The sequence below is a fragment of the Ascaphus truei genome, chromosome 5, assembly GCF_040206685.1.
Source record: "Ascaphus truei isolate aAscTru1 chromosome 5, aAscTru1.hap1, whole genome shotgun sequence".
Taxonomy (NCBI): Eukaryota; Metazoa; Chordata; class Amphibia; order Anura; family Ascaphidae; genus Ascaphus; species Ascaphus truei.
Window position 1 is genome coordinate 284451689 of NC_134487.1, and position 15183 is coordinate 284466871.

Genomic DNA, 15183 nt, shown 5'->3' on the forward strand with positions numbered 1-15183 from the left:
TAATGGTGCTTGGAATAAGAAATATATAAAGACAAAAAAGGGAAAAAGTATTCCAAAATTAGCACTCGGGTATACTCACTAAATAAAGTTTATTATAAATGTCACATAAACAAAACACATATAGATAAAAAAAAACATTCTCTGACAACCCCTTACAACAATGAATAAAGTATAAACCAAATATCAAGCAAAAACAAATGTAAGCAAAAGGAATAAAGAATATGTAATAGCACCTATGTATATAAATTGCAAGAGAGGGTACACAATAGACCCTCTCCCCAACAGGACCGGTCGGTCAGCAAGATGCACTTTATTTAGTGAGTATACCCGAGTTCTAATTTTGGAATACTTTTTCCCTTTTTTGTCTATATATATATATACAGTGTTCGACAAACCTATACATTTGCTCGCCCCGGGCGAGTGGATTTAACATCGTGGCGAGCTCCTATTGGCCCAAGCAGCATACGTTTGGTACTAGGTGGCGAGTAGATTTTTTTGTGTGGCGAGTAGATTTTTTGGTGATTTATCGACCACTGATAGATATATAGATAGATATAGATAGATAGATAGATGTAGAGCAGGCCTGCACAACTCCAGTCCTCGAGGGCCGCAAACAGGCAGGGTTTTCAGGATATACTTACATATATATATAAACATACAGACACACACCTCTATAGATAGATATATGAAGAAATTGTATATAAGTATACATCTCCATAGATAAAAAATATTTATAGAAATTATATATAGATTGATTTATATATATATAGGTACATAGGTAAATAGATTGATAGGTAAATATATAGACAGGTAATTAGATGTAACAATACTAGATACACAAATAGATATATACAAAGATAGATAGATACACAGATAGAAAGATACAATTATAGACAGATCTATAGATAGGTGGATATTTTAAATGTTATCACCCCATTATTTGTTACATATAATCCTCCTGCACTCCCCCCACCTTTATCACCCCTTTCCCACTACACAAAGAAGACAGACTTTAGAATGCAGAGAGACTGACTGCATTTTCCAGAAATTAAGCAAGAGCTGCCAGATGTAGGTTTAGTCAATAAAATTATACAATTGCAGCAAAAAAGAAAAAGTGCAATGAAAACTCTTAAAAGATTAGATGTAATAATTAAGCAAATTGCCATTGTCCTTTTAACAGACGTGACATTCCTTGTGCAATTGCCCTGTAAATATATATATATTTTTTTAAAGCAAGTAATTAGGATAAAAGAGCAAAAAATGTGCTTTTAATGTCATGCAACTGAAAAGTGGTTTTTATTACTATTTTTTTTCTCCATTCAAATGAGGCAGATGGAGTTTAACAACAAAATACAAAACACATTCTGAAAATACCGCTCTGAAATCTCACACAGATGAGCCAAAATACCTCCGACTGGTCAAATTGGTAAATTAGAACAAAGAATACGGGAGAATGAGAATTGCCTATGCCAGGGCAAGGTATATGGGGCAACAGCCGCGAGCTTCTCGTATATAGGGAGCTCAATGTCAGTTTTGTTCAGCTCAGTGAATTTTACAGGGGCACCCACCAACCCCCTGTGATGTCATTTACAGAGAGTTTAACTTACATGGGCCAATATCTGTGAGATTTGGGAGTTCTGGTGCTGATGCTTTTTTTATCAGTGAGATTCCTTTGAGAGGACTGATGCTAAAAATTAGTGAGAATTACTCAAACCAAATAGATTCACGGAAAATCAGTGAGACATGTTTTTATTTATGACACTATTACATAGTCACATGGTCCCATAGTTACATAGTCCCATAGTTACATAGTCCCATAGTTACATAGTCCCATAGTTACATAGTCACATAGGTACATAGTAGATGAGGTTGAAAACAGACAAATGTCCATCAAGTTCAACCTATGCTATATTAAGATGACAGATACACTCATCCTATATTTATAATTACAGTGTATTGATCCAGAGGAAGACAAACAAAAAAAACCAGTGAAATATCCAATGCTGTCTCATAAGGGAAAAATAAATTCCTTCCTGGCTCCAAATAATGGCAGTCCGATTTCTCCCTGGATCAGCATCCTTCCCATGTTTACTTATTTGGTATATCCCTTTCCTTTCTAAAAAGATGTCCAACCTTTATACGAATGTAGCCAGGTATCCCCTGGGCTACTAATATGCCCTGCCTAACACCTGCATAAGTCCTGGTACCACCGCAGGCAGTGTTCGGGTTAAATTCTTGCTCCTTGCTGCTGCATTAAACAACTCCCTTGAGTGACAGGGGGTGTGGGCCTAAGGCCTGGATACTGCCCTATCAGGGGCTCAGACCTCTGACCCTCCCCTGGGTACAAAAGGGGTTTCAGACTAACATTAGTTCTGTTCTGTGCAGATTTGGAAGTGTGGAGCCAGGGTTCTGGTTTTCCTTCCTTCCCCTCCCTCAGGCGAGAGATACCAGCTACCCCACATTCCACCAGGGAGTGCGGGAGTCAGGGATAGACCTCTAGGGTTATGTAGAGTCCAGTGTGAGTCTCTCTTGCTGATGAAGCTGTATGCTGTAATGAATTGTGTTGCTGTATAGTGATGTGAAGGAATAAAGACCCCAGTATCTGTTTTATACTCCTGCCTGAGGCGGCAGTTCTTCAGGGAGAGGATGAGAGTGTTTTCCACAGGGGACTGCAACTATCCATGATAGGCCCTGTGGGAATGGAGGCGCTGTACCATCAGAGAGAAGAACAAGCCAGCACTGAAAGCCTGTCCTGTTAATCCCCACACCGGCAGATGCTCAGGGCCTTCCTGTGAACCAAACAGGTAGCACCATCACCAGGTAACCACAGTACATCTCCCGTTGGGTGCGGGGAACACAGGTTACACAAAGGTATCTATTGTATCTGCTATCACAGTCTCCATAGGTAATGAATTCCACATTGTAACTGCTCTTACTGTAAAGAGCCCTTTCCTTTGTTGCTGGTGTATTTGAGCACAAATCTACCCTCTTCTGCCATGTAAAATACCAGGTAGTGGATATTAACAACTTTTTGTCACCTCCCCCCTCTCCCTGATCCCAAAAAAATCCAGATGAATAAACAATAAATCTCAATACATTTTAACTTCCTGTCTCATAAATGACATCACATGTCAAAGACGGGCGCCATTGTTTTGCAATGTGTTGTAGGCTTCTTTTGTAGCAAAGTAGTTAAAGGGGCACTGTCACAGAGAGACCAGGCATTTACACCTTTTTACCAGGATCATACATTGAGCAAAACAGGTAAAGTAAAATAAATTGTAGATTTATTCGCAGGAAAAGGCATACACACAATGATACACAAACTACATAAGAAAAGACACACTTACTTGGGAACTGGGGTAAAAAAAATAGACTTTCCTAGCTAAATGGCACGTTAAATCAGAGTCTTTCTTTGACTGGGACTTAGCCCGAAATGTCCTGGAACCCAAATCGGCATGAAATTCCAGACGCCACCGCTCCCTTCTCTCCGGAGGACTTGCTTTTGCTTGACCGGGTCTGAGCTCCAAACGTTCGTTTCTGAGAACTTGGTCCCCAAAAGCTGGACTTAGAAAATATTCCGGGTTAGTTTTTCTGAAGCCGGTGCTCTGCTATTCGTGCAAGAGCATCTTTTTCCAAATTCAAAAATCCCGCCGCTCTTTTGATGCTTGAGAATCCCCTGATGATTGGCTGAGAGCTTTCTTATAGTATTTTGGAATTCATTCACAAAATACTACAGCCAATCACAGCATGGGAACTTTCTTACCAGCCATTCAGAGCGAAGCCGATCCAGCGGGTTTTCTGAATCAGTCAAAGGACATGCGCACCTAGCACCTAGCTCCTTGCTATTCAGATGCCACCCGCTGGGTCAGGCTCCTCCAAGTCTGGTGGGGCAAATGGTAGTCCGGATGACTTCCATTCATCCCAGGACGTGGGTACTTGAGCCCCTCCCTCCTGCCCAAATGGTCTTCACACCTCAGGCATCCTCTGTGGCTTTCATCTCCGATGTCTGAGCAGACTTACTGCTACCAAGTTGGTAGCCCAGTTTGGCCTGTCAGCACATTGGTTCTGAAAGTCCCAGCTTATTTTACCGTGCACAACAGTACATTTTATACCAAACACAAATGTTAATAAAAATATACTTTTACATGTCCTAAGTCTCTGGGTATGGGGAATAGAATAGAAAGCTGCACTTTATTTTCTACTAGCCTATATTCCCCACACACTATCAAACAGACTTGGACTGGACTTTAAAACTCTCCTTACAACCTTATATATGGATGGAGCATCCCAGAACCTCTATACTGGTTCTGAGTGACCTGAGCATTAACTGGGTAACCCCCTTAACCTAGGGACCCCTCATAGTTGCAGGGACACTTTGCATCCCTTTGCCCCGTTGACCTTTCTGTGCTGTGCTGAAGCAGGGAACTCTAGTGGTGAGTCGCGCAAGCTTTTTCAAGGGGAGATATTGCCGGGACAATGTGCCTACATGTATCCGGGAATTAGGCATGATTCCCGGGTACATTTTTGGGGTATCCAGCAACTCTGGACTCCGACTACTTGGACACATTCTGACAACACTTTCTCCGCAAACCCCCCCCTTGAAACTCATACCCTAGCAATCCCTGCTTGCTGGCATCCCTGGAAAGGCAAAAACACACAAATTCTTTGTCGCACAATTACAATTTATGCATATACAACAGTCAGGCTCAAGAGCTGACACTCTTGAACCCCAATACATGGATCAGAGGTAACCAAACGGGCTTAACCTTTATTTGTGTGCCTGGTTACCCCCTCATTGTCACAGGCAGTCCCTCCTTGGACCAAATAAACAAATGTCAGTGATATGTTAAGAAGTGACTATCCAATTTGCTTGTTATTTTATTTTTTTGGTTTTTATAGATCCAGCAGTTGCTTAGCTTTACGGAAACATAATTACCTAAGCTGCCAGTTGTTCCTTTCTCTCGTGATTGATCGGCAAAGATACTGCTTTCCAGGGTTCACAATATGGCCGCCTATTTCAAAAGAGGAAGCGCTGTGCTTTTCTAAATGGTTGCTATAGCAACCCAAGGAAGCTTAATACATTAAAACTCATTTTTTTAAAAGGGCGTAAAGAGTCAGGGGATAAACAAATGCAGTATGTATTATCTAATACTACACAACAGATTTCTAAAAATAAAATAACATAAGATTTTGAATGTATTGCTGCTATGAGTTTAAATGGAAGTGATTGATACCATAAAAAAATATTTTGAAGCAGGGGGTCTCCAGAGCTGAACTGTGTTAATTTCACCCCCGGCTTCCAGAGATACTTACCTCATTAGGTGGTGCCAGTACCCCTGTGAAGTTTAAATGTCCCGATCACGCTGGCCAATAGGAAGCCGCAACGGATGACATCACAGCTTCCCATTGTCCAGCGTGACACAGGAGATTTAAACGTCGCCATTATGTTAGGCACACAGTTTCTCTGACTGCAGAGATACCAGCAACGCTACGGAGGTAAGTATCTCAGAAAGCAGGGGGGGCCCCGGAGGTTGAAATTAACTCAGTACAGCACCGAAGAACCCCTGCTGTAATCCAGTAATTAAGATAAAGTATAGTGAACCCCGTATTGGTGCTTTAAAGCCTGTTGGTAGAATACCTGACATAATTCAACTGATTTCTTAGAACACAGGAACTGGATTTTATCTGCGACTTGTTTGAATTTGTCCTCACTTCTCTCCCTAACAGCCTTGAACACTCATTTGTATGGCCTGTGCCACTCCTGTACCATCTGTCAGCACATGGCACTATTACCATGGCTACACCCAGGCCAGAAATACACAACAATTTGATTTGCTGAACTGTTTTAGTGACCCTGTGGCTGACAGAGAGCTGGAGGATGGAGCAGAATTACTGATGTTATTCTGTGTTTTACTTTAGACCGATTGAGGAAGAAAGACAGAAAGGAAAAATAAATACCTGTATGCGTATATACAGTATATACACGTTTTTGATTTTATATATATATATATATATATATATATATATATATAAAAATATATATATATATATATATTTATTTATTTATTTATGGTGGGTGAAAAAGGCAACAAAAAACTTCCACCGTTGGCCTATAGCCAATAAAGAATATCACTTGTGAGCACATTCACATGTCTCAGACAGGTCTGCACCCCTGCCTTTCAACCATTATCACCTAGCATACAGTGCTCCCACTGCAGCAAGGGATTCTGGGAAATGACATGCAAATGAGCACACAATGTGTCACCTTTTGCCAACCTCACACTGATGATACCCATCAAGGTTGAAACATGTCTGTGAGTGGTTTGTACTTGCTTTGCTAGTCCCATGCTGTGCTTAAAAGCTGTGTGAACGGCGATGCATCAGCTTAAATGGGCTCCATGTGAATGGATATTCCAGGCAAAAGGTGACACATTGTCTGCTCATTTGCATGTCATTTCCCAGAATCCATTGCTGCAGTGGGAGCACTGTATGCTTGGTGATAATGGTTGAAAGGCAGGTGCAGATCTGTCTGAGACATGTGAATGTGCTCACAAGTGATATTCTTTATTGGCTATATGCTAACGGTGGAGTTTTTATGTTGCCTTTTTCACCCACCATAACTTAAAACGTAATGGTAAACCTACCCAGCCTAGAAATATTGCAAAGCGAGTATAAACCAACCTCACACTGATGATACCCATCAAGGTTGAAACATGTCTGTGAGTGGGTTTGACTTGCTTTGCTAGTCCCATGCTGTGCTTAAAAGCTGTGTGAACAGCGATGCATCTGCTTAAATGGGCTCCATGTGTATGGATATTCCAGGCAAAAGGTGACACTTTGTGTGCTCATTTCCATATCATTTCCCAGAATCCCTTGCTGCAGTGGGAGTACTGTATGCTAGGAGATAATGGTTGAAAGGCAGGGGTGCAGACCTGTCTAAGACATGTGAATGTGCTCACAAGTGATATTCTTTATCAGAAAACTTTACCTAAAAATCATCAACATTCTAATAGAACCATTTTATTTGGCAGTTTTCACAAACATGTGGTATTTTTTTTTCTATGACTTTCACAGTGCTTAGGGATTTTCTGCATTGCTTCTGGATACAAAATGCAATAATGCAGCTAAAATATGCTTCTATCAAAAAAGAACGGTGGAATTTCATAGAGAATTCCCACAGACGTTTTGCTGTTCCGTGAATCTTGTTAATACATTCGGAAGTCAGTTTTGCAAACCTAACCCTGCATGACTATGAGGTTCTAGCCAAGTTCTAGGTCTATGAGTCTCTTATTGCCATGGAAATATAGAACTATTGTGCGCCAGAATTAGGGGCTTAACCAGTAAGCTGCCATAGCGCTGGTCCGGTTTAATAGGGTTTCCATGCGGTAACGTTTACCGGTGACTGAATAAGCAACTTAGAATGAGACCTAGAGATGTGAGAACAGTTCACAAATTTGGGGAAATTTGCTTCCTTTGATGATGCAAATTTTAGATAAATATAAAATGAAAACCCAAATGATTATATCCGCATCTAGACTCCCAAAGTACATTAACGCCGGAGAAATTAACATATTAAAGATCTCAAATGATAGATCTGTCAGTGGTGAAAGAGTAAGTAACAGAGCGGGGTTCTCTCTGTATAACGATAAAATACCCAGGAGTGTATGTGTGCATGTCTCCTACAGTTCCTCAAATCTGCCTCATACATGTCATACAGTGGTTAAGCTTCAGACAAGGATTCTGGGTAGTGACATGCAAATGAGCATACAGTGAGCGTTTCACTTTTAGCTTCTTACCCAGTTTATGATGTGTAGCTCGTGCAGCTAAATCTGGGGCAACTGAGAATCAGAAGAGACATTTTTTAACAACTTATCAATGTAATTGGCTTAGTTAGAAACATTCAATCACTAATAAAGTAAATATTTGACATATTTGTGTTCTGATATATATAGAAATATTATTATATATATATATATATAAAAGTGGATGGCAATAATTATATGATAAGAATTTCACAGGACATAAAATATATATATATTAATGGTTTTGAAGCAAAAGGTGGCACTATGTGCTCATTTGCATGTCATTTCCCAGAATCCCTTGCTGCAGTGGAAGTGCTGTGTGCTGGGTGATAATGGAAATATTACTGTATGCTCAGTTGCATGTCTTAGCAGGTCTGCAACCCCGCCTTTCACCATTATCACCCAGCACACAGAACTTCCACTGCAGCAAGGGATTCTGGGAAATGACATGCAAATGAGCACATAGTGCCACCTTTTGCTTCAAAACCATTAATATATATATATATTTTAAATGTCCTGTGAAATTCTTATCATATAATTATTGCCATCCACTTTTTGTTCTTGCCACCTGGCTAGTGAAGGCAGTGTAATTACCTGAACAAAAAGAACAAGAAGCTCAGACAAAGAGAATGTCCTTTTACATGGAAGATTCCACACACCAGATTAGGTGAAGATTGTAAAACTCTCCAAAGCATTTGGTTACCACAGTAACATAAAAAAAAAAAAAATAAGAAACTGATTTTTAAATACTTATTCTTGTCTGTTTTTCTTAAAAGTGCCAGTCACCTTCATTTAACCCACTGAGCCCCAGGACTTACTAAGCTTTGATAAACGCTATCGATCCCGCGTTAATTGCCGCTGATCCGGTCACAATAATGCGCTGGAAGAAACACAGTAGGCCAGGTCCACAATCTCCGTCGCGTGACGTAGCGTGAAGTTAATCTTAATGCCACATTACGCCTTACCACATATCAACGGCTCATAACGTAACGCTAGGCCACGTTTTCTCCTGCATTAACTGTAATAGACATTAGTGCTAATGATATGTAAGAGACATTCCTTCTAGCATCACACATCCGCTAAAGTACGTTAAAGCAGCAGTCCAAACTGACGTTTTTTTTTTTCAATTTAATTTTTTCACTTTAATATGTGCATCAATACAATCCACACAATGATAAGTAATTCGCTAAGTTGCCGATTGATCCGTTTTCCTGTGATTGATCAGCGAAGATTTGGCTTGGGGGTTCACTAAATGGCGGAAGTGGAGTTTTCTGCAGTCATTGGAATGCATATGCATATTAATATGACAAAGCTCTGTGGGGAAGATCATGTGACCAAGCAGTCACTAGATACAATTTGTGTACTGCTAGTGAGAGGGCAGGGGGCTCAAAGAGGGGTGTGCCAGAGCCTGTTTCAGAAGAGGAAGGGGATTTGACTTTGTTAGTGGTTGCTAAACAAAAAAGGCTTGTTACATTATAATATATTAAAGATGTCATTCAGAGTTGTTTAAAAAAAATCCTACAAGTATTTTCTCATAATACAGAAATTATTTATTTAAAAAAAAAAAAACACATGTAGGATATTGCTTGGTCTGCAGATTTAAGGTTAACACCGGGACTTAATGTTACATCAGTTAGGACATACTTAAACGTGCATTACTCACATCCAGCCCTGAAATAGGGATTTTGTATGTATGTCTTTATTTATATAGCGCCATTAATGTACATAGTGCTTCACAGTAGTAATACACACGACAATCATATAAATAATAAATAACACAATGGGCAGAAGTGCTTCAGACATAAAAGTAACATTTAGGAAAAGGAGTCCCTGCTCTGAAGAGCTTACAATCTAATTGGTAGGTAGGAAGAACGTGCAGAGACAGTAGGAGGGCATTCTGGTAAGTGCGTCTGCAGGGGGCCAAGCTTTATGTATCAGGTGTATAGTGTTAGCCACGGAGCTACTCATATGCTTCGTTAAGCAGGTGGGTCTTAAAGGTTGATAGAGGGGGTGCTAGTCGGGTATTGAGGGGAAGGGCATTCCAGAGGTGCGGGGCAGTCAGTGAGAAAGGTTTAATGCAGGAGAGGGCTTTAGATACAAAGGGAGTAGAGAGAAAACATTCTTGAGCAGAACGCAAGAGTCGGGATGGTGCATAGTGAGAAATTAGGGCTGAGATGTAAGGAGGGGCAGAAGAGTGTAAAGCTTTAAAAGTGAGGAGGAGAATTGAGTGCGAGATGCAGGATTTGATCGGAAGCCAGGAGAGGGATTTCAGCAGGAGAGGTGTTGAGACAGATTTAGGAAAGAGTAGAGGGATTCTGGCAGCAGCGTTTAGGATAGATTGTAGGGGAGACAGGTGAGAGGCAGGAAGGCCGGACAGCAGGAGGTTACAGTAATCGAGACGGGAGACAATGAGGGCCTGAGTCAGAGTTTTAGCAGTCGAGCAAGAGAGGAAAGGGTGTATCTTTGTAATATTGCGGAGGAAAAAGCGACAGGTTTTAGATACGTTTTGAATGTGAGAGAAGAATGTGAGAGAGGAGTCAAGGGTGACCCCTAGGCAGCGTTCTTGGGCTACTGGGTGAATTATAGTACTTCCAACAGTAATATTGAAGGAGGTAGTAGGACCAGGTTTGGGAGGAAGTATGAGGAGCTCTGTTTTTGCCATGTTAAGTTTAAGTTGGCGGATGGCTATCCAGGATGATATAGCAGAGAGACATTTAGAAACTTAGGTCTGTACAGCAGGTGTAAGGTCGGGGGTTGAAAAGTAAATTTGAGTGTCGTCAGCATAGAGGTGATATTTAAACCCAAGAGATGTGATAAGGCCACCTAGAGAAAGTGTGTACAGAGAAAAGAGAAGAGGTACCAGGACAGAGATCGATAGAGGAGGAGGTGTTAGCAGAAGAGACACTGAAAGTACGATGGGAGAGGTAAGAGGAGATCCAGGATAGAGCTTTGTTACGAATACCAAGAGTATGGAGAATGTGAAGGAGAAGAGGGTGGTCCACGGTGTCAAATGCTGCAGAGAGGTCGAGTAATAAGAGCAGAGTGTAATGACCTCTGTCTTTGGCAGCATGGAGGTCATTAGTTATTTTAGTGAGGGCTGTTTCAGTGGAGTGAGCAGTGTGGAAACCAGATTGTAGAGGGTCTAGGAGACAATAGGTGTTGAGAAAGTGGAGCAAGCGACAGAATACAAGATGTTCAATGAGTTTAGAGGCAAAAGGCAGGAGGGAGACAGGCCGATAGTTAGAAAGACAGGTAGGTTCAAGCTTGTTGTTTTTGAGTAATGGTATAACTGTTGCATGTTTGAAAGAGGAGGAAAGTTACCAGAGTAGAGGGAGGAGTTAAAAATGTGTGTGAGCGTAGGGATTATAGTAGGAGCAAGAGGTTTTAGGAGATGGGAGGGAATGGGGTCAAGAGGGCAAGTGGTAGAGGGAGAAGAGGAGATCAGCAGTGACACATCCTCCTCTGAGACAGCGGAACAAGAGTCAAGGAAGGTAGGAGGAGAGTTAGGAAGAGGTGTAGGATGGGAGGAAGAAACAGAGGGGATGTTCTGACGTATGGATTCCACCTTTTCCTTGAAATTGTCCGCAAAGTCCTGAGGTGAAATGAAGGAAGAAGAGGTAGCAGAGGGTGGTCTGAATAGGGAGTCAAAGACAGGGAAGAATCGGCGTGTGTTAGATTTGTGTGTGCTGATTAGTAAAGAAAATTAGGTATGTTTAGCCTGAGAGAGGGCAGAGTTGAAACACGACAGCATAAATTTGTAGCGAAGGAAGTCTGCGATAGTGTGAGATTTCCTCCAGAGGCGTTCAGAGGAACGAGTGGAGGAAGGCAGTATGCGCGCGTGGGAATTTAGCCAGGGTCTGGGGTTAGAAGGGTGAGAACTGCAGAGAGAAAGCGGGGCATGTAGATCAAGGGAGGAGGATAGGGCAGAGTTGTAGTTCCCGACCAGATTGTCAGGGTCTGGGGCAGAACTGAGAGAGGAGAGGGAGGAGCGTAAAGTGGACTCAAAGGCTGGTAGGTTAATAGAGCGCAGGTTTCTGCAGAAACGAGGGGTAGATGGAGGTGGAGAAGGGGAGAAGTGAGAGAGAGAAAATGAGATGAGATGATGGTCAGAGAGAGGAAAGGGGGAAATGGAGAAATCAGAGAGACAAAAGTTTTTGTGAAAACCAGGCAGGGCCGCCAACAGAGGGGGAAAAAGGGCACTGGTGTCCCGGGCCCCGTGAGTTAAGGGGGCCCGGCCGTCCGGGCCCCCTGCGCGGCCGTTAATTTAATAAAAAAAAAAAAAAAACCTGCACCCGGCACCGGTCTCCCTGTTGGCAGCGCCGGAAGTAAGTGAAGGAGGCACGGCGCGGGCGGGAGCAGGCAAGCAGCATCGTGGCTTAGGTGCCCTGCAGCGGGGCCGGCGGCAACTGCTGCCGGGCCCCCCGCAGCACTGCCACCCACCTCCCCGCAGTGGCCCCCCGTAGCTGCCGGCTCCCCCCCGGGCCATCCCACCACCACAACCCTCCCGTCACTGCTGCTCCGGGCCCCCCCCTCCCCCTCGCCGCTGCACTGGCCCGTCCTGCATCCACAGCACCGGGCCCTCCTCCCCGCAGTGGCCGCCCCGTAGCCGCTGGCCATTCCACCACCACAAACCTCCCGCCACTGCTGCTCCGGCCCCCCCCGCCCCCCCGCCCCCCGCTGCACTGGCCCGACTTGCCCCCGCATCACCGGGCCCTCCTCCCCGCAGTGGCCACCCTGTACCTGCCGGCCAACCCCCCCGGGCCATCCCACCACCACAACCCTCTTCCACCGCTGCTCCGGCCGTCCCGCCACTCCCATCCCCCCTGCACTGGCCCGTCCTGCCCCCGCAGCACCAGGCCCTCCTGCCTGCCCCTGCAGTCCCGGGCCCTCCTGCCAACCCTTGCAGTCCCGCCACCATTTACCCCCCCCCCCCCCTCAGCAGCACCGCCACCCTTCGCAGCAGAGGGAGTAAGAGTGAGATGCAGGGGAGAGAAATACATGCGAGGCGGGAGAGTGAGAGTGGGTGAGACGGAAGGGAGAGAAATACATGGGGGGGGGAAAGAGAGGGGGCTCGTGAGGTGTGAAATGGGGGGGCAGCTGGCAATACCGCCGACACGGGGGGGGGGGAGGGGCTGCTTAAAATGTTTGTCCCGGGCCCCACGATTTTTGTTAGCGGCCCTGAAACCAGGTCTAAGTAGTGGCCATCCTTGTGGGTGCTGGCTGCAGGGCCTGGGTTGGTGTAATTCCACGGTTAGGTGTGATTTAACTAACATAGCCTTATTTCCAGAAGTATTCCCCTCTCCTTTCCTTTTTTAAAACCTTTATTAAAGCAGCAGGACTTGGGGAGGGCTTGAATGCGAGGAATGAAGGAGAGGGCAGAGTCAAAGATGACTTAACACCTTCTGATGCATTTTCACATTCTCCTTCTTGGGAGAAGAAACATATTAAACATATCTTGACTTATGAAATGTACATTTATAAGTAAGAGAAAGTGTTACATGGCTCAGTGCTTTTATTATGGTGTGACTTTTAAGCAGCAGTCCAAGCTGCCGCTCCCTCCCCCAACCCCCCCTCCCTCCTCCAATCCCCCCTCCCTCCTCCCCCCTTAATAGAAGAGGACCAAAGATGCAAAGTGCTGTGGGGAAGATCATGTGACCAGGCAGTCACTAGATACAATTGGTGCACTGCTAGAGAGAGGGCAGGGCTCAAAAAAGGGGTGTGCCAGAGCCTGTTTTAGAAGAGGAACGGGATATGACTTTGTAAGTGGTTGCTATAGAAACAAAAGGGCTTGTTACATTATAATACATTAAAGATGTCATTCAGAGTTGTTTTAAAAAAATGCTACAAGTATTTTCTCATAGTACAGAACTGATTTGTTTTAAAAAACAAAACACACATGTAGGATATTGCTTGGTCTGCGGCTTTAATATATGTTTCCAGCTGGGACTGCAAGTTTAAATGAGCATCAAGACATTCTTCCCGTTGCTGTTGCCAACATGTATCGATCACTGAAAATATTGACTTTTCTTAACCACTGCTCACAGGTTTACAAACCTCCCAATCTCCTCCCGGAATTACAGCCCGGCCAAGTGTATCAAACTGTCCCAGGAGATGGATCCAAGTTCAGAGACAAGAAGGAACTCTCCTGCTGCACGATTTACCAGGAAAGGACAGGCAGTGACTGAGGCGAGATGTAAAAACAAGGCACAAAGGGGGCAGAGACAGAAGGACAGAGACGGGACAGTGACAGGACAGTGACGGACAGTGATGGACAGAGACAGGACAGTGACGGACAGTGACGGACAGTGACGGACAGTGATGGACAGAGACAGGACAGAGACAGGACAGTGACAGGACAGTGACAGGACAGTGACGGACAGTGACAGGACAGTGACAGGACAGTGACGGACAGTGACAGGACAGTGACAGGACAGTGACGGACAGTGACAGGACAGTGACAGGACAGTGACAGGACAGTGACGGACAGTGCTGTAACATGGGGTTGTCAAACTTGAAATTGTACACAGCAGGGGTGGCCAACTCCAGTCCTCAAGGACCACCAAACGGTCAGGCTTCAATGATATCCCTGCTTCCGGGGACCCGCGCTCTCCCCCGGCCCAACTTCCATAATCACAGTTTAAATGTTGTGGTGGTTAAATTAACACATTAAATTAACCACCACAACGTTTAAACTGTGATTACCGGAGTTGGGCCGGGGGAGTGTCTGGGGCCACGGTAAGTGCCATTTAAGTGCTCCCTATAACTGCTCCAATTGCTCCATATAACCCAACCCTAGGACTTCTCCTATTGCTACATATAACCCCTCCCTATAACTTCTATTGCCCTTTTAACCCCTCCCTATAACTCCTATTGCCCCATATAACCCCTCCCTATAACTTCTCCTATTGCCCCATATAACCCCTCCCTATAACTCCTATTGCCCCATATAACCCCTCCCTATAACTTCTCCTATTGCCCCATATAACCCCACCCTATAACTCCTATTGCCCCATATAACCCCTCCCTATAACTTCTCCTATTGCCCCATATAACCCCACCCTATAACTCCTATTGCCCCATATAACCCCTCCCTATAACTTCTCCAATTGCTCCATATAACCCCACCCTATAACTCCTATTGCCCCATATAACCCCTCCCTATAACTTCTCCAATTGCTCCATAAAACCCCGCCCTATAACTCCTATTGCCCCATATAGCCCCTCCCTTTAACTCCTATTGCCCTATACAACCCCTCCCTATAACTCCTATTGCCCCATATAACCGCTCCCTATAACGCCTCCTTTCAGTGCCGCCGACAGCGGCGAGAGCCGGGGCAGTTGTCCCGGCCCCGGAGGCTGCGGGGGGCCCGGTCGGCGCTGA

The 15183-nt window shown here is 44.3% G+C and overlaps 1 protein-coding gene across 10 annotated transcripts in view; it reads left to right on the forward strand.

The window, feature by feature from the left end:
• Positions 1 to 15183, forward strand: part of CACNA1C (calcium voltage-gated channel subunit alpha1 C) — a 470141-nt gene that overhangs the window by 11162 nt on the left and 443796 nt on the right. The gene's annotated exons all lie outside the window — the stretch shown is intronic.